Here is a 19,728-nt window from a genome sequence, read left to right as displayed (position 1 = left end):
TTGCAGCTGGCAGAGCCTTTCCAAAACTTTCTGCAGTTTCTTCTCTGCAGTTTCTCCGCATCCCTTCATGCTGAACAGGGTGAGGTGGGCAGCTTCAAACTACAGCTTCAGGGGAACACTGCTCTGGGTGCAGAGGGCACAGGTCAACCTCTGCTCCCACTCCCAAGAAACAAAACCCCAACTGCCTGCAGAGAGGCTTATTTTAGTAACTAAGGAAGTGGCAATTTAGACTCTACACCACCGGGGTCTGCTCTCCCCACGACCTTCAAAGCAGAGAGCTTGCTTGTGTCCTATCCCCAGGAACAGGGCGGGCAGCCAGGCACATCAAACAGCTCAGGTCGAGCACAGGGCTCGCAGGAGAAGGTCTCTGTGCAAGATGAGAGCACCGAAGGCAGGACAGGGCTGGCTGAGGGCCCATTAGCATCGATTCCTTGGGCCTGTAATGAAGCTGGACCCGACCCTGTGACATGCAATTACAGCATGAAGACATTTCAGGGGACTCACCCACTGCTCTCTCCAGAGATGAGCTACTTGTAACCTCTCTGCCATCACTCGGTTACACTTTGGCTGCTTAATGAGGCGTTTGGAGGGATTTTCTGTGTTCCTCTCCAAAATCCCTCATGAGGGACAAGTAGTCAAGAGCTGTGAGTGCAAAGGCCAGATAATGGCACAGGATATCCATCCCCCTCTGAAAAGCAGTTTGTGTTTTGTTCATCACTGTAACTGTACCATTAGGTTTTTCATGTCAGGCTCTGGAGGCATCTCAAAATCATAGCTGTGAAACCATGATTAAAGCACCTTTGTCAAAAGCATTACAAAACTATGCCAGACACAAGGTCTGTTCTATTTAACCTTTGTCAAAACACCCAGTAATAAAAAAATAAAACAGAATAAGTGACATGAACAAATTCAAGTGAAAATACGTGGTCTCTCCTTTAGAAATGGGCTGGGAGGACTCTGCAGACTGAGGGTATGGACACATTGACTTTGCTGATAAGAGCATAGAAAGGAAAGGAAAGTGTGAGCATCCCTCAGCCACCTCAAAGCTTAAACCAAGGTGGAGCCAAGCAGCTCCATAGTGCAGCAGAAAGATGGAATCACATTTACTCAGCTGTCTCCACTGTGACTGTAGGGATAGGAGGCTTCAGTGCTTTTTTTTCTAGCCAAGCAAGCAACTGGCCAGGGCTCAGGTGAGCCTGGAGCTGCGGATGGAGCAGGGGGTTCTGACAGCCCTCCTGACACATGAATCTGCTGGATTATGCTATGCATGGTCTGCAGAAGACAGGCTGCTGCTGCTACAAGAACTTTTTGGTTGTTTCAGTTCTGAGCATGTTTTCATGACAAGTTTTTAAGCTTTTAGTCCCTTCTCTGTGTAACACAACTTATTAGCAGAGGAAAGGAAAAGGAAAATAATCGGTTGCCCAGGATGAGAATAATTCATGCTCACCAGAGGCTAGTGCTACTATTTCTCTCATGGGATACAGCAAGGCTGCAGAACAGAACATCCAAAAGCAAGGACAAACCTGCACTGAGCTCATGGGTGCAACTTCACTTTGGTCCTATTGCTCGCTGGCATTAACACATCTCTCTAATCACACAATTACACACTACTTCCCACTGGTCTGGACATGTTCAGGACTCTGGCTGGCTGGTGCTCGGCTTATCAGCAACTATTCAATATCTGCTTTAGTCTCTTGATCAAAGTGCAGCTTCATGTCTTATTTATGGCTACTACTAACAGCCTGCTCTGCAGACAGAACTATTTATTTTCCCCCAAGCTTTTCTGTGGTGTTCATCACTCTGACATCTGAGTGCTCTGCAACGATTAATTTATCTTCATAAAGTCTCTTCAAAATGAGAGAAGATGGTATTCCCATTTTACAGATCAGGAGCTGCTGTACAGACAGATTGAGGTCAAACATTTCCACTCATGATAGGTCCTAGCATGAAATGTCTCAGATCTAAATTTTTTTAAGATACCTTCAAATACAATGCTAAAAAAATGAAAGCAAACCAACTTCAGGTTTGTGTGTTCAGATAAAACTGACTGGCTTCTTAGAAAGTCAGGTACAAGAACAGGAGAGGATTAGGGACTGTAAATGTTGGTTACCAGGAAGAGGGATGAAAACTTTCTGACCACCAGTCTCAGAAACACTGAAAATCAGTTCAAATAACCCATGTGAATGTAAAATGCATTATGAGACTTTGAAGAAGCAGCAAAGTATACCTTAAAAAACCAAACACATAGGGATGTCCTCAGCAGTTCAGGACACAGGGCCAGATCCTGAGAGCACAGTTTAAGGTAGGAAGAATTGCAGGTTCTCTTCACCTCTTGGGCCATTGAACATGGAAAAAACAGAAAGCTTTGTAGTGTGGAAGACCACCCTAGGAAGGAAAGCTTTTGTTTTATCACTGTGTTAAAAGCATCTGTGGATCAAATGTGCCAGTATCACTTTACAGCATGAAAATGCTGCCCAGGGGACTCTCAAGACTCATCTTTTCAAACGCTGATACCTCTTTGTCAGTTTTAATAAAAGACAGCTACAAAAACAAAGTGGGCCATGTGGTCTCAATGAAGCAGAGACCGTAGCAATCAATAACAGAAACAATCTGCACTTACTCTGGGAGAATTTGCTTTTAGCAGCAGCATCTCTATAATAAGACATCACTCAAGAGCTCCCTTCAATTTTTCTTGGGACAATGAGCCCACTGTGCCCAAAGCACATCTGTGCTTATGGAGATTTGCAAATCAGGACAGTGTTTAGACTGATAACTTGACCATGCACCATATGATGATAGATCACAGCTTGCAGGATGTTTGATCCTTCCTCTTCTGCCCTCAAATGAACAGTTTTCTAACTCAAAAGAAAAAAATCTCTGTCAAAATGTTGACTTTTAATACAACATAGACATTAGTTTCTGCTTCACCTCATGATCTCTTTCACAGAAGGCCTGAGAAGTGCTCACAGGTCTGCCCAATACAAGCTCCTGTCTCCAGCCCTGTTTTTTAGCAGATGAATGAGGTTAGGAAAGACAACAAAACCTGGGGAGAAGAAAGCCACTTTCATTTGTTATCCCTGAAAGACACCAAACTGTGCCACAGGAAATGCTTTTTACTTGAGAATCCTGATACATCTCAGGCCCCAGACTGTCGCTGTTGGACACGAAATAAGAAGTGTGGATTCAATGCAGCAACAGAGGAAGATCATCAGACGGGATTTATTTTTACCTTTCAGCTCCTTTTTGTAAGGTGTTCTGATACAGGTTAAACATGATTGGTAAAGGGAACAAGACTTCTCTAATTCCATTGGTGGAACAAGAGAAAACACACTTAACACAGATGTACAGTATTGTTTTGAGAACCATAAACTATTTACAAAAATAGTCCTTGAGAGAGAAATGTTCTCAAGAGACTTTCCCTTGGGAAGAGGAATTGTCACTTACAGGCTCAGAAAATCAAGTCCACACCAGACTGTGCAGGACTTAGATAACATAAATTACATTGCAGATGAAAGTTTTATTTGTTTGGAAAATTGCATCTGAGACCATTAGCATTTTCTGTCTTATCAATCCAGTGCCATCCTCATGTAGCACATAGCTAGTAATGGGACTGCTGAAGCAGCTGGTCATCTATCCCAGTGCCACCAGTACAGGAACCAGCTCTCACCAGGGAATAAACACTCATGGGCACAAGAGGGCCTTGGCGCAGCCCCTGGCACTGACAGCTGAGGTCTCTCCATCCAAGCTAAGTGGAGAGTTGTTTGGCAGAGGGATGAGAAGTCTACAAAGTGCAGGAGCTGAACTGTTTGATGTGTTTGGCCATTTTCATCAGGTCAAGGTGTGGCTTTGCCTTGGCTCTGCTGTCTCACAGTGACCTGCGACCTCTCCAGTGCCAGCACTGACCCCTACCCCTGCCAGCTGAGCTTCATCTTCCTGTCACCTGTGGCCACGTGGTGACAGCAGTGTGACAGACCCCAGCCCCTGAAGTCCTGAGGTCTCCATGGAAACAAGAGAGACATGAACTGGTCTGGTTCCTGTGGCTCAGCACTTCAGTGACGTTGTGGCACTCGGCTGCTGCGTCCCTTATCTTTCACTTTTGGCTCTTTGCTTCACCAAATGAGGAACCAAATGTTTCCAGTTCCCTCTGATGGAGAGACACGGCCACAGTTGTGAGCAGGGAATTGGATTGTCAGGCTAAACCTGTTTCTGTAAGTAATGTTCATAAAATCATTTCAGTCCAAATTGCAGCTGCGGCAAATTTATACAAACCTGGCTCAGGATTACTTTTGGGTTTAGGATCTTGGATCATGCAGAATGTCAGGAATGGGCTCAAGTTCTATCCAGCAACAGAATTCTCATTCTTGGATATGGTTAAAAAATAGCAACCACTAAAATATTAATGTACAGATGGAAAACCCCCACTACTTCCTATAAGTATTGCCTACAAAGCATTTCAGAGGCATGGTTGGATATTACAAAGGGAAGTCCAATCTCAGTAAGAAACATACAGATTTTAATTTAAAAGTTACACAGGGACAGTCTTATCATCTGGAACATGAATTCTAGCCTTAATGACTCAGTACAGCCATCAAAATCATCCAATTTTCAACCTGGGCCATCCCTAGCACATTCCTTTACCTTTGTGATTTGTGGCTCCTATCCATCACCCATCTCCATTCATACTGAAATCTAGCAAGCCAGGTACTTCCATCAGCTCTGCACTGCAGCAGCGAGACAGCAAGTCAATTTTCTGTGGCACCAGAGAATGACAACTCAATGCTCTCCATGACATCTCATTTGGGTGGATTTTAATCTTGTCCCTGAGAGACAGCAGCTGCTGTAGCCACTGGTTTGAGGCTCTTTTTTGCAACTCACAGATATATAATAATTGGGTAGTAAGAATTCAGTGGAGACAGAGAAAGTAAAGAAGATTTTTGCATGGTGAAAGTGGTGCTTTGGAAAAAGCTTCCACAACTCCAGTGAGACAAAAACAGAGAAAAGGTAAATTTGTTATCAAACCTTGCAATCAGAATTACACTCTCTTCCTCCACGCCACCCTTGCCCAGCCAGATCCTGTCAGATCCCCCAGTATTCTGTTCTGGTCTAAGCCAAGACCCAGATTTGAGGTTCCCAGGGGCACAGCACTGTACAGAGATAAGCCAGCTCTGTAAAAACCTGGAGTTAAGTCAACAGACTTCAGTGAGCACTGAGAGAGTGAGCAGCAGAGGGGATTTACCTAGAAATGGAGCATCTGTGAACCACCAGTTGTTCATAGGGACTAATGGTCTTGCCTTGCTCCCCAGGTATTTTCACTTCAAAGGTACTTAAAAACACTCAAAAAACTGTCTTGATACTACAGGAAACAGCCCTACAATGACTTTGACAAACTAACCCCTAATGCAGATGAGAACTCAACAGGGATTTTTCTTGTACAGTTATTTTGTGTTCTGCCCTTTGCTCTGACCCAGCCAGCTAGAGACAGAGCCTCTCAGGGCACAAAATCCCCAAGATCCGAGACCATAAGACATAAAAACATTTTGGTGCACTGATTGCCTCCTCACAATAACCTCATTATCACAGCTGTCAGTCACCAGGACAAACGAGTCAGAAACTACAGATAAGGGATGCTCACCCTCACATGCATTTGCTGCCTGGAACAACACAAGGGATGGCAGCTTTAGCACCTCAAGAGGCTCCCCCAGGCCAAAGTAGCAGGAGGTGTCCTGTCCCTCCACACTGCAAGAGACTGGAGGGAGGGGATTCCCTTTGGCTCTGTCACACCATGGGGCTGGCTCAGTGTGGAGTTCAGCCCCTTCAATTCCACACTGAGCCAGCACTCACATAGAGATAATCGTTTATATCTTCTAGATTTATATCCCACAATGGTGATGTCCTGTGATCAGCCCGGAGAACGTAAGGGCCTTTTTTCTTACAGATTTTGCAGCACATAAATCTTGTATCCCTGTGCTATCCTGTTTTAGGTGGCTATCCAAAACCACCATTATTAATCATTCACCTGGTACATGATCTCTCAATTTTACCCAAGTCCTTGATGTACTCATAAGGAGTGGTTACAGTCCTGACCATGCCAATATAAGGCTGGATCACTCATATCCAGTTCTGATCTCAATACTCCTCAGCCACTGCTCAGTACAGTGCTGTTACAGTAAGAATTTGGTCATTATTTATAAACCTAAGTAAAACATTTTTAACAAATTTCAGAAAAATGCTGTTAACATTTTAAAGCCAGCAAAAAAACTTTCCCAAGGCAGGAATTTTCAAAAACTTACCCTGAACATACATTGCCTGAGCCAGACACTTTAACAGATAGACTTGGAGAGCTTTTTTAATATTGGCTATTAATAAGTGCAAATGTTCACAATGACAAATGCAATTAGTATTTTTAGTCTGTACTGGGACAGTAGCCAGGTCTTTAGCAGCACTTTTTGTCAAACTTTCCTCTTTGACACAAACCCCACCTGTGAGCCTCAATATGCAGGCACACAACCATGAGCTCTTTCCAGCCTCACCTTCCTGTTTCACAGTAAGGCCTGTAAACACTCACACTGCTCTGCCTGCCTGCCAGGGGTGTCTGTGCTTCCACCTTATCTTATTTCTCTCCCAGTACTCAAGAATCTTCTTGTAACTGGGATTGCTCAGTGACTGTAGCTTAGTTAACCTGTAATTATCCTGTGTAAATCAACCCAGCATCAGACTTTGCTGCTGAAATGAATGGATTAATTCATGATACAGTTAAGTAGGAGGACCAGGCTCTGTACTATAAACATCACAAATGCAAATGTATTTTATAAAGTCAATTCTTTTGTTGTTTTTCAGAGAATACACTGGGCAGCAGTGGGGAGGCAAGGGGTGGCTGTGAGCCATCTGTCCTCAGCAGCACATGTACAGGGTCCCAGTCACCTTCCACCCTTGCAGTGTCTTTTAATTCCCAGCTCAATACCTGGGGCACAGCCACACCAACACCTCCAAAATCCCAGCACCCTGAACCGCCCTTGCCATGCTGTGAACCCTGACTGTAAGCAATGCAAATATTTTGAATCTGATTCCTGTGGCCTTTTCCCTGGGTGACACACACAGTCTTAATGGTTCCCAAGAGAACATTGTGGTAAACATAAACTGTGGTAAGTTTGCCAAATGCCAGCTGACGTAAAATGGACCCATTGTGTGTGTTTAACTGGAAGCAGTCAGAAATTCATGTCTCGAGTTTGTGGTTTCTTCTGGGATCACTGCAATAGTTTCTACATATCACAAGTTTATTCCAATAGAGGATCATTTCTAGACAGAGAGCTGTTAGGGAAAAGGAAAATGAAGGCAATAATTGCAGTGTCTGCACAGGGCCCCTGCTGTCAGTTATCCCTATGGGGACTGTCTGCTCCCTGTTTCCCTCCTGGTGGCTCGGCCCCAGGCAGGCAGAGGCAGCACTGACAGCCCAGGGATGGATCAGCATCATCAATCCCTCCTATCTGGTGTCCAGCACTGCCTTCAGCTGCCTGAATACAGACATTTAATGCGATTCCAAAACCTGGAGATATTCAAGGCACTCACATGAGTGTGACACAGCCCCTCCAGGAGCCCACACTGCAGCACCACAAATGCTGGGCACAGGCACCCAAGAGAGAGGGTGAGAAAAGCCACAGCCTCCACGGGGGCCGGGCTCCTCATCTCCTGTGTTGAGATGTGAGCACCAGTTCTCTCCCTGCTGCAGTTTGCTGGGCCTCTTACACTGCCTGTGTGGCTGGAGCTGAAGATACTCCAGTCACAGCCATCAGCCTTTCAGTCCCTGAGCACACCCTGAGCTGTGTGACCAATCCATCCCTTCTGCAAATGCAACTGCCTTTCTCCACCCCAAACTCAGAGGAATGCACAAGACCCAGGGGATTGAGGCTGCAGACACCACAGAGACTCACCTGGGAACACCCCAAAGGCTACACAGGCTCCTCTCAGGACAGTTATTGGATTACTGCTTCTGCCTCAATGCTTTGTGCTTCAGGATCGGCCAGACGGGCTTAATCAGCTGGTAATGTGACACTTCCTTCTATAAAGACCTGAGATCTACTTCCTGGCAGCATGCTTTTCCTCCAGGAGGTCAGCCTGAATCCCTGATTTCTCACGTGTTGGGACAGGGAGATGAAGAAAAGAAAATAAATTATCAAGGCAGTTGTAATTTCCATGTAAACCTGATAGGACATCCTGCTTGAAAAGGGTATCTCAAGGAGCTCTTGAGGCTGTCTCATTTCAGCTTCAGACAGCAGGAGAGATCGAGCTCAAAACTCTTGACTTACTCCAAATTCCCACTGGGTTTAAGTGCTTGAGGTGATTAAGGAATGAGAAGTGAATCTCAAAAGAAATCAGAGGTGACACAACAAACCGTGAATACAAATTTGAGCAGAAATGCACTGCAAAGGAGATGTTATCTACTAGTCCAGAAAGTTTACTGAATAACCTACAAGATTTCTGGAGACAGGAGTGCTGCTCAGATCTGGGACATCCTAACTGCCCTGAAAGCTGTCCTCCAGTTCTTACTTTCTTTACTTTATATGTAGTTTTCTTGTCTTCCTCATCCAACTCCCATCTTTCAGCATGTTTCCACTCTTTTGCTAAGCCACATTTAGCAAGCAATGTCAAAAAATGTCACAGGAAAAAGGCCAACCAAGGTTGTCCCTCCACAGCCATATGTGATCCTCACTTTGAAAAGTGTTACAGAACATCCTGAGTGAAATATTTACTCAGGCTAATAACTTGGAAACCACCATCCCACCTGGATGCACTGGTACCTTGCTTGGAGAAGGAGCTGGAAGCACCTCCTGCCCCTCTTGTTATCCAGCAGACAACAGGATGAAAATTTCTGGACAGTCTCTTAGGCTGCATGTGACCAGGCAAAGCCAGTCTTGTTATTTCCAGCATGCAAACTCTGGCTTTGTCACTGCTTGCTATAAAAATCTTTAGCTGGGCATGAATGAAGGCAATGACTAAATATTCTATGAAATTGATTTAATAAGGTTCAATGATTGAAACAGGAAAGATTTTCCTTGACAAATTGTTACAGGCCAGATTCAGCCTTCTGTGACCAGCTCTGCTGTCAGCCTAATTGAAATTTGTGCAGTAAAGGGGCAACAGCCTTTGCTCTCAATTAACTCAGAAGAAAAGTAGAAATCTTTTCAATCCTTCTGAATTATCAGACCTTCTTTCATCTGTTTTGGTTTGAGGGTTTTTTTCTATGTTTATACAGCTATTAAGAATATTTGAGGATACCATAATTCACAACCATAATTTAGGACCATGTATTAAATTGCTTTAAAAGTTAGGATTAGAGAACAGGATAAAAAAGATACTATATTTTGAGGAAGGAGACAGCAATCTGTACAAATACCCACTAAGGTATTTAAGGGCTGCATCTGGTCCCAGCTCATCCTGTCACAGACTTCTGGCTGCAGATTGCTTTGGATGTATCGAGTGTTTCCTAGATTTTGGTTACAGATATAAAAAAATCAAATTCTGCTACTCTTGATTATACTGACCAGCACATCCTTTGGAATTACTCCTTAAGGCTTAACTGAACTTTGTTTGGGGAGAAAAATAACAGCTCTTGGTAAATGAGTCTTTGAATCTGGATATAACATTTGGGGCCAACAACGCCTTGGATTAGATCTGTTTCATAGGAGCTAAAGGCCACACTCCCAGATATGTCTCGACACACTGCTGACCCCTGCTTGCCCTGAAAGCAGCAACGTGTGTGTTGTTACCCAGATGGAGATCCCAACACCTTGAGCAAGCAGGAGGCATTATCTGGGCTCCAGGGAGGAGCAGCCACTAAAGCTGCAGGCAGCTTTATGTGAGAATCTCCTTCTCAGGAAAATATCCTTATTAATAAAACAGTAGGGAATGCAGAAAAGCAGATTTATCTCAGAGTAAAATGTTTCTTTGGGAGCTCCCTGAGGAGTCAGTAGCAGCTTGTTATGGAACTAACATGGCTTTTACTGCCGCAGCCATGTGAATGAGAAATATTTCAGTGTTGGGAGCAGTTAGTAGAGGCACAAAGCAGGAAAGCTGGGAAAGCAAAACCAGTGCCTTGAGTAACAAAACCCACAGCTACTGGAAAACCTCCTGAAAGGTTCTGAGTATGAAACAATCCATGACCTAATTAGGTGGCACTGTTACTGAAGAATAGAGGAAGGAACAGAAAGCAAGCAGGGGGAAGATTAAGGCAAGAGAGACAGAGTCCTTAATACTCAGTAGATGAGTACAGGCAGGAGCTGACCAACCCTGACATTTTATTTAACACACACAAACACTCCATGAGGGAGAAGGGAGGCACAGATGAAAGGAGACTTGCCCCATGCTCATGGAAAGTCTTCTCATGGAGCACATTTTATACACTGAGATGAATGAGGGAAACAGACAGGAAACACCCCAGTATGTTGGGATTTGGGATTAACTAATATCCATGCTGGTTTCTGCTACTAAAATAACACGTTTTTCTCCAAGGGGAAAAAAATGGGTTAGAAACCCCTCAGCAGCCTTGTAGGAAACAAGCATTACAGTGAACTGGGCCACATGATAAGGATGTGATCTATTCTGCATCTTTCCCACAGTGTTTCTCCATCAGCTGTGGCAGAAGCACAATTCAGAGGCAAACTGGCACCTGTGAGCCAGACAGAGCACAGTTCATGTGCACAGGTTACTTGGATGACACAAAGCAGTTCTCTGCAGAAACAGGCTCAGCAATGCCATAGCTACACTAAACCCTTGGGGCCATCACACGAGGCTGCAGGGGACTAATCAGAAATATCCATATGGATACTGCTGTGGAGCACACGGCCTTTTCCAAGGCAGGAGAAAAACCCAAATCATCTCATCAATGACAGACTACACCCAAGGAGTTCACCACGCACCACTTGAGCCACCTTCTGCCCAAGGGAGCACAGGGCTGTCAGATCCTTTCTGAAACAACCCCAGCCAGAGTCTTAATGAGGGTGCACAGTCCCAGTGCTGTCTTCAGTGAGCTCTGCTGATTTAAATGGCAAGGTTCTGCTGTCTCCCGTGTGATAATGGAAGAGGAGAAGAGTGGGGCCAGCCAGATCCTTGTCACCTGTCAGCCCAAGAGGTTCCCAGCTCTGTCACAGCTGGCTTCCCACACACACTGCTGTGAGCAGTTCTGGGCCAAGGAGAGCTGATGAGGAGCAGCAGCCTCATCTGGCTGCCAGTCAAGTACGACAGCCTGCACTTGAACTACATGTTCAGTCCAACAGGGAGCCAAAGCTACAGGGATTTGGCCTGAGCATCAGATGTGTGAAGTCTTTGAACTAAGTTCCTTTAAACTCACAGTGCCCCCACAGAAAGCATTTGTACAACTGCCTGATCAAAAAGCATCGATAAATTGAGTCGTGACTTCCCTTCCTCTCACTACAACATTCACTATTCCCAAGGGATCAGATCTGAATCCTTCACTTACTGTACTCTGTGACTAATCTGCTTCATCCCCACACCAGGAGCTGCTGCCAAGGGCTGCTGTTTGAGGCCGGGTGGCACAGAGGGTCCCTGTCCCTGGCTGAAGGACAAACAGACACACTCAGCTCCCTGGCAGCAGCCTGAGTCACCACCCAGCACCGATGGGAGCTGTGCTCATCAGGACACAGCTTTAGGCAGCTGAGCTGGGACAGAACTGCACATGAGGAGCTGTGGCACTGGCCTGGCCTTTCCCTAGAGCAGCACAGGTACCACTGCAGGGAGCTGGGCCAGCCCAGCCCTCTGCTGTTCCTGTGAGTCCCACAGCTCTACCCCAACACGTACCTCATAGCAACGTGCTTCTTCACAGGATGTGCCACTGTCTGTGCACACCTCTGCCCCAAAACGCTTCAACCACGAGTGCAGACATCCCTGCAGCGACCGCTGTTTGCATCAAAGGCGCGGGGAGAGGTTGCCATGAACAACGAGGCAGCCAGTCATGCCCACCCACCCCAGTGCACCCACGCAGGCACATCACATGCCAGGCAGAAAGGCTCTGTGTGGGCTCACTTTTAGTGCTCAGGGAGATCAGCTCCTTCCCTGAGGCCACACTGAGGCTGTGAAAGAGGCTAGAGATGGATGAAGACACCCCTATCCTAAACCAGCCATACAACCATAATCATATATCCTCTCCTCTGATTTGAGATGAATCTCCAGGTTTTCCACAACCACTTCTTACTCCACTAAAAGCAAACACAAACACTTCAGAAAGCAGAATAGCTCAGTGGGAACAAAACCTCACAGTACATTTCAGTTCTGCCTAAGAAAATAAACACCTTAGAAAACAGGGAACAGCTCAGCTCAGTTTTTCTCTTCAAGCCCGCTTCATCACAGCCTCTGCCTTCAGTGGCCAGGGAGAGGGAATGGCTCCCTGTGCGCTTGCAGGGCTCCTGTTGCATCAGCCGTGCAGGGGGAGATGTGCAGAGCCCGCAGGGCTGTTCCTGCTCTGCTGTAGGTACCACTGCACACACAATGCCACGGGCTCACCCTGAAAAGAACAAGCTGACAAAGGGGTAAGGGTCAGGCTCTGCTTTCCCGATCTCTAAGGTTTTCTAAGACTCAGCTCCTTCGGTCCCACACCACTCAGTTAATGGCTGGTTAAAGCAGCTTTGCGTTAATTGAAAGCAGCCTTCTGTATGTTTTAACTGCGAGTTTTAGACTGATTTACATCCCTGGATTACAGCACGCTTAACAAAGATGACTTCAGAGGGAAGAAAACATTCCTTAATTTAAAATTGTACTTACTGAGAGTGACTGTGGAAGTCTCTACGGGGACTGCAGCGTCTCTAAAGCCCGACTCAGCAGCAGCAAAGTTTTCTTGCCTTGCACAAGAGAGATGTGAAGCCAGACCTGGGACACGCTCTGTGTCTGTGCTGATGTGGGCTCTCAACTGTGTATGGTTGCCAAGACACCCGGGGCAGACTCCAAAGCTTCCAGATCTCGCCCTGGCCAAGGAATTCTTAATCAAATGCTCCTTTCAGCACGGCCACGAGCATCACACAGGGCTGCGGACAGCATCGTTTCCTTTGGTTCAGGTAAAGATAAACTTCCATTGAGTGCTCTCATCAGTTTGAAATATTGCTTATTAAGGAAATATTTTCTATCTGGAACTGTAATTGATGTTAAAAACAATGTTAGGTTTTTTAAAAGTAAATAAACTTTCTGCTGCACCCCCCTGCTTTGAGCTGCTCCGCGATCACAGAAACAATGGCAGGACTGAAGTCTGCCTGCAGGTTTGATGCTGAAATCTGCAGTGGAATCAATTATTTCTGAACAACTGTAAGAATCTGCTATGCCAAAATTTCAAGATCTGCAAGTGAATGATTCTTGATGGGAACACACAGAATTCATGAAATCAACTGCTGCAGCAACACACAATTAAACTTTTGCAATGTGGCAACGGGTCCTGGACAGTCGACTCTCATTGTGCTAAGGTTATTTTCAAAGGTATCACAGTCCAAAATACAAGATGTGTGAAGTTTCAGAGAGCAAGAAATAAATAAGAGGAAAACAGAAGTGTCAAGTGCAGCAGAAGCCAAACTTGTCTGTCTGAAAAAATATAGCCTCTCTGCCACCTGTCAGATCAGTATTACAGGTGCCATTTTGGGCTCTCACCCCTTTGAACTTGTTGTCCCACATGTATTAATTGTGTAAATGGCTATTCCATATCTTAGTGGTGGTTAAGATGGAAAAGGTTCACAAAGTTCATGGAAGCTGTGCAAGACCAGAAGAGGTGAACGGATATTTAAGAATCCCATTTTCCAGTGTTACAGCTGATCCTAAATGCTTCCAGCTTCTTTGTTCAACATTAATTTGTGTTTCTACAGGTAAGTCGATTACAAGAAGAATGTTTACATTATGGAAGTCAGATCAAAGCATTTTAAAATTATCAGTATGACTGATCTGACATGTTTTTTCTTTTTTCCCTATTGCTCACAATCAGTTCTGAAAATTACTTCTTGAGTTAGAGCAGGCAGCATTGTTCAGTATCTTTCAATTTTTAATGGTATAGAAAACACACTTCCTGCCCTTTTCTATCACTTGATCATAAACTAGACCAACTTCTAAAATTCAGACTTCTGCAACAATGGAAATTCATGAATGCTGAATTTTGCTGATAGGAGTTGCTCAAAGTGGGAAGGATCAAACATTCCCAGTATTTAAGTTTTGAGGGAGGGTATACTTTAATCCTCTTCTTTCCTCCTACAGTTACCATTATGGGTGTGTAACTTAAAATGAACTCCTTGTACAAGACCACGTGTAGTATGGCTGGAGTAAACGAGTTAAATGTCCCCTCCCAGCAGAGCCTCAGTTCCTGATTTCAAATAATAGGGTTGTAAAGGAGAGTGGGAAGCAAAAGGAGACAATGAGGTGAAGAAAGTACCTCGGGAAGGCAACTCTGGTTTTGCATCTGAGTTTTTACACTTCACTGTACTTCCAGACACATTCTGGAAGAAGAATAAACTGCTCTTCTGCCAGCCCCTGGCACTGCATTTGCATTGAGCCCTCGAGTGTTCTGCTCCAACCAGCTTCATCACTCAGCCCAAAAGAGATTAAGTGTGAATAGTTCTGCCAAAAAGATGATCATCTGTTAACAGAACTAGTTTTGGACACCCCAGGGACCAAGGCACCTGAGACAGATCATGCTCTTTACACACAGATGCTGAAGGCACATCACTCTCAAGCAGGCAAGGCTCAGTTTCTAGGTCAAATCACTGCACAATTGGGCCTGACGTCCATAAAATTTAGGAATACAGAGCCAAGGATTACAGGGCAGAGGGTGAAGACAGTTCTCCAGCAGAGTTAGGATGTCCTGGCATGTGAACTGAGAAGGAAGGGCTCCACAATGCACAGCAAAGACTGGCAAATATTACACTTAAATAAACCAAGCATGTTTAAAAATGTATCTCTCCCATTCACAATTTCCATGAATTTTTCAGAAGGTCTAAGAAGGTCTAATTCTGAAAAGGTAAATTAACTCCTTATCTGTTCACACTTAAAGCTTTTTAAAAAGCTGGCCTTAAGTCTGGAATAAATTCAGCAGGCAGCAATGTCTTGACCTTACATAGGAATATTTGCTTAATAAAGCTAAGGTTTTATCAGCCTGTTTCCTTCTGTTTCCTTTCTGGTGGGGTAATGGAAGCTACACCCATCACTTCACTTTGACGTGTGTAACCCAGAAAAAGCCTCAGCTCCCTGTAAAACCTCCAAGTGATACGTTTCTTTGTTAGAAGATGCCTCGGGGCTCCTGTCGCATTCTTCTAAACACGTCAGGAAAAACGAAATGCATTGCTAACAGCTAGTAGAAAAGCAGTACGCCTAAGTCATTCTTCTCCTGAATGGAAAAGAACAATTTCTCATGAAATATCGTTCCCATTATATTTCTAGATTGCTTTGCTGGGTAGCTGCCCTGTCTTTCACAAGCCTCAGGCTGAAAATAGGGGTTTTAAAGAGAAATTTTGATACTCCGGAAAAGAATTAAAGGAAAATGTGAAAGTTCTCGCTGGAAGAATTTTGTAAAGACGGGTGCCAATCAGTTTCTTGAAGTGTTCTTAAAGATTAAACAAATAAAAATCAAGTCAAAATGAAAAGCTTAAACTTCTACTCTTGAAAGACATAAAAATGAGCAACTCCGACATTCACAAATAATTTCCTTTTTTTCTGAGCCAAAATGTTGTCAGAATCAGCATTTTCTGGACATTTCAGCTTTAAGAGAGAAGAGCTTTAACACTGAATTTGGCACATCCAGCATGAGGCAGACTGAGAAGCTGCAAGAGGCAGAGGGAGCCCCAGGAGGAGCAGGGTGAGGAGTGCCTGGCCAGGATGGGCTGTGCCAGCCCAGTGCCCGCTCCTGGCCGTGCCCAGCTGCTCTGCAGAGCCGGGGATCCCTCTGCCATCAGCTTCTCCCCCCTGCCCGGGGCTGCTGGCCCTAATGCTGCTTTTGTGGCCCAGCATTGTCCGGCAGAAAGGCTTCAGCTGCTCCTCAATGCCTGTCACAGCACACTAGGGCTGCACTATAGCTGAGGCTTCGCCCGGTGCCACAGCAAAACCACGGCTATTTATCCCCTATTTATTCCCAGTTCGCCTTCCTTCCGAGCAGGGCACACAAAGACACAGATAAATGGCAATTAAATCAACCACAATGGGTTGTGTTAACTACTGGTAACTAAGAAGCCACCTTGATCCCTCTCTGCATCTGAGATATTCAGCACATGACACGAGGCTTCGGCGCACAAAGACTTTTCAATTTGGAATTAAACGTGTTGTATTGGAAATAGCTCTGGTAAACCCCAGCAGCAGATTACAGCTGCAAAGAGGGACGGATGAATGGCTGGGGGAAGTCAGTGGACACAAGCATTTGCACTGGAAGAAGGGGTGCAACCAAACCTACTATTTTTCAAGAAGTTTTTCCACCTTCCCATGTTTCTGGCACCTGCAAATTCCTGGAGGAGAAAGCAATTCTGTGCGCCGGCTGTTTTAACAAAGCCTGATTCCACTTGCTGGAGTTCTGGATCTTTAGGATCAAAATCTGAATAAAAAAATCCCATCCCTTGGGAGGCTTAACCAAAACCTACACCAGTAAGAACGAGACTGAGCCCCAGCATGACTGGAGAAGGCAGACCCAGGGCAGGGTGTGAGCTCTCTCCAAGAGCACATGTTGGAAGTTGCAGTTTTGCATAGGAAAACTTTATTTGCTTCCAGCTTGCACAATTGCTTCTGAAACTATGGCTTCCTCCTTTCAGGATTTTCCTGAAATTTTTTCCTGCAGAAAATTTTGCGTGTTGCTCTCCAGATGATTCACATTTAGTCTTAGAGACTATTTTTAGCTGCTTTTATTTCAGCACACGTTCTTGGAGAGTCTCTGCTATTTATGGGGTCGACATTTCCCTCCTCTTGGCTCCTCTGGGGAGAGGCTCCACGAGGCAGCTTTTGGGAGCAGAGCCTGCACATCATTCCTCCTTTTGTATGTTCCACACAGCAAAGCCGGAGCACTCCTGAGCCTGACAGCAGCAGTTTTTATCACCATGAAGGCAGATAATGGAAAGCAAATAAGCCAAGGAAAATCAAACACACTCCAGCTTCTCAGAATGTTTGCAAGGCCATTCTCAGGCTCGTTTGAGCAAAGGTCTGATGATCTGGACACTGAAGGCGTAATCATGCAGCAAATACAGAGGCAGTTGTCTACAACTGAGCAATAAAAAAACATGAGAAAATTGCTGCAATATGTCTGGGGCAAACCTGACACCAAGATATGAAGTCACCTCTTTGTTAGGGTCACATAGCTTTGAAAAAAAGGGAGAAATTAAATTATCAGTGGGTCCATAGCAAACATCAAGGTAGGTGTACATATGCTGTTGGAGCTGGACACTGATGTCTTAGGGATTAGTTTTACAGCATTGACACAGATATTATGGGATATAGCTAGTAACAACCCAAATCACATGCAACTAAGTAATGTTTCCAGCCCAAGAGGCAGTGGGAAAAGTGCAAGTGGGAAACTGCCTTGTATCAGCTTTCACTGACTTCTTTCACATTGGGAATAGTGCTGAAGTATGGAATCGTTTTTACACTGGTAAAGTCCCATGGATGAAGCAAGTTCTGTCTTGCTTTAAGGAAACCCATAAAAAAGTCTATTTTTATGAAACACAAAAGATTAATATTGTAAAGTTTCTGCTGCTCTTCCAAGTGTGGTTAAATTTTTTGAATGAGTTTAAATTTTTGACTGGATAGAATCATGGATTCATGCATGCACACACACAGTCAAGACCCATCACAAACATTGGGAAACCCAACTAAACCAGAAAGGAATGAGCTAGAGGCAGAGGAGAAAAGCAATTTCAAGGTATACATGTTAAGCAACTGCAATTTTTATCTTTGCTGTTTTCCCTGGCTTACAAGTAAATCTCTACCATGGAGACATTCAGCACACTCTAACATACAACCCCATCTTTTAAGAGCATCCTGTATATTGATCCCCAAAGTATGGTTCAAGGTCATTATCTTATAATCTGCTAGGTTAGGAAGAGCTCCTGGGGAGCCAACATATGGATGTACTCTGAGCACATTATCAGCCACAGGACAGCAGCTCAGCCCATTGCACTGAGCAGTGGAGCTGGGCACACTCTTTTCTTGTGGCCAATATGGCAAAAATTAGGGCTGCTCGCTGGTTCAGTAGACTAAAACATTTGACAGAACAAATTTATCCCAGGAGTAATTCAAAGAAAATGGAGGAGTTACACCAGTAGGAGTCATGGCCTACTGAGCTCCTCTCCTTGAAATCCCTGCTTGAAAATATTAGTTATTTGCACACTGAAGTCTGGGCTACTAAACAGAAATTAGACAGCTACATGGGAAAGAATTACCTGATTGTGAGATGATTAATTAGTATGCTGTCAAGACATGATTATCCTGGATCTAGGAAATACACTGCATTTGTTCTCTGCTCCTTACAAGGTGACAATGGCAACATAAAGCACTTCTGCCCTAAATCCCTAAATGAACAGCAAAAGGGCACAGACAGTAGCACTCAGTACTCTGGGCTTTAATGATGGTAGGAATATGCAGGATGGACTGACACAGCTCAGTCCAGTCATGGTAGGTCAGAAACCAACAGGGAAACAGCTTCACAAACACACCTGCACCATCCCTCAAATACACTCAGTGCACCACTCCTGACATCAAGAGTGCAACCTCCCAGCAGGAGAGAAGCAGTTTCTGACCACCTCTGTTTGGCAGTGCAGGTACCATGCCTCAAGACCATCAACTCCAAATTTTAGCATTACAAATTTTTTTCAGCCTTGTAAATTTTATAAATACCTGTAGGGATTGGAGGATAAACAGCACATGCACTTGTGGCTCCTGAGACACCAGGGAAGGGCAGGAAGGCTGATGTGATAGGGAGAAGAAAGATTTCCAAAACTGGCTGCTTCTAGAAAAACACAGCCTGAACATGCCTTTTGTAGAAGGGTGAAGCAAACTTATAATGCCACCCTTGTGCAGTTTATAAAGTAGATTTGACACCTGCCAATCTCCCTAGAGCAGCAGCTTCATAAACTAATGCAGGTAAGCAAGACAGGCATGTGCCTTCAGCACCATCCAGAGCTTTGATCCTTTCCCTGGCTGAAGCAAGGGAGCCCTGCTTTACTCTGCCTTTCATTTGGGCAGGCTCTGCAGACAGAGGAACAAGGAAAAGCACTCTGGAAAATTATTAGCCTTTGAAATTCAGTATCAAATTCCACCTACATGCACAGAAGTACTGCTGTTATAGGTGGTCAGATAGAAAAACTGGCCCAGCAGACCGGGCACCAGCTGAGACCCAGGTACCTGTTCCCACTCGATGATGGACATCTTCTGTGACCTCAGTGGTATGCAGCCACCTGGCTTATCTGGAAACCAATATGACTCTGCCACCAACCTGGGCCTTATCTCTGAACAGCTCAATTTATCTTCAGACTTGGATGAATAACAATTTTCTAGCTCCCAGAGAAGCTAAAACAGGAATTCATTAGAGCCTGTGAAGCACTTTGATACTATAATAATGGAATAAGTATTGTAAATAGTTTTTATGCTAATTCCTTCATCTACATAACTCTGGCCTCAGCCTCCAGGAATTTAACTGATGTATGGTATGTGGAATAAATCTCTCAGAAGCTACAAGCTTCTGTACCAAGCTTGCAGATCATTTCCACATCTCTCCACCCG

At 44.7% G+C, this 19,728-nt stretch overlaps 1 protein-coding gene across 4 annotated transcripts in view; it reads right to left on the bottom strand.

Annotated features, from left to right (window-relative positions):
• The window catches only part of RAB11FIP4 (RAB11 family interacting protein 4), a 111,755-nt gene that overhangs the window by 35,265 nt on the left and 56,762 nt on the right, over nt 1–19,728 (bottom strand). The window contains exon 1 of one of the 4 annotated variants that reach the window (XM_023938740.2): nt 12,772–13,039. The exons of 2 other annotated variants lie outside the window; for them this stretch is intronic. The gene's annotated coding sequence lies outside the window, so the exon portion shown is untranslated. Of the gene's footprint in view, nt 1–12,771; nt 13,040–19,728 lie in introns of those variants that run through there. One more of the 4 variants, XM_086857199.1, reaches the window with a different exon arrangement.

The sequence above is a fragment of the Cyanistes caeruleus genome, chromosome 19, assembly GCF_971803275.1.
Source record: "Cyanistes caeruleus chromosome 19, bCyaCae1.hap1.1, whole genome shotgun sequence".
In the NCBI taxonomy this organism is placed as follows: Eukaryota; Metazoa; Chordata; class Aves; order Passeriformes; family Paridae; genus Cyanistes; species Cyanistes caeruleus.
This window is presented reverse-complemented; position numbering and strand designations above follow the sequence as displayed.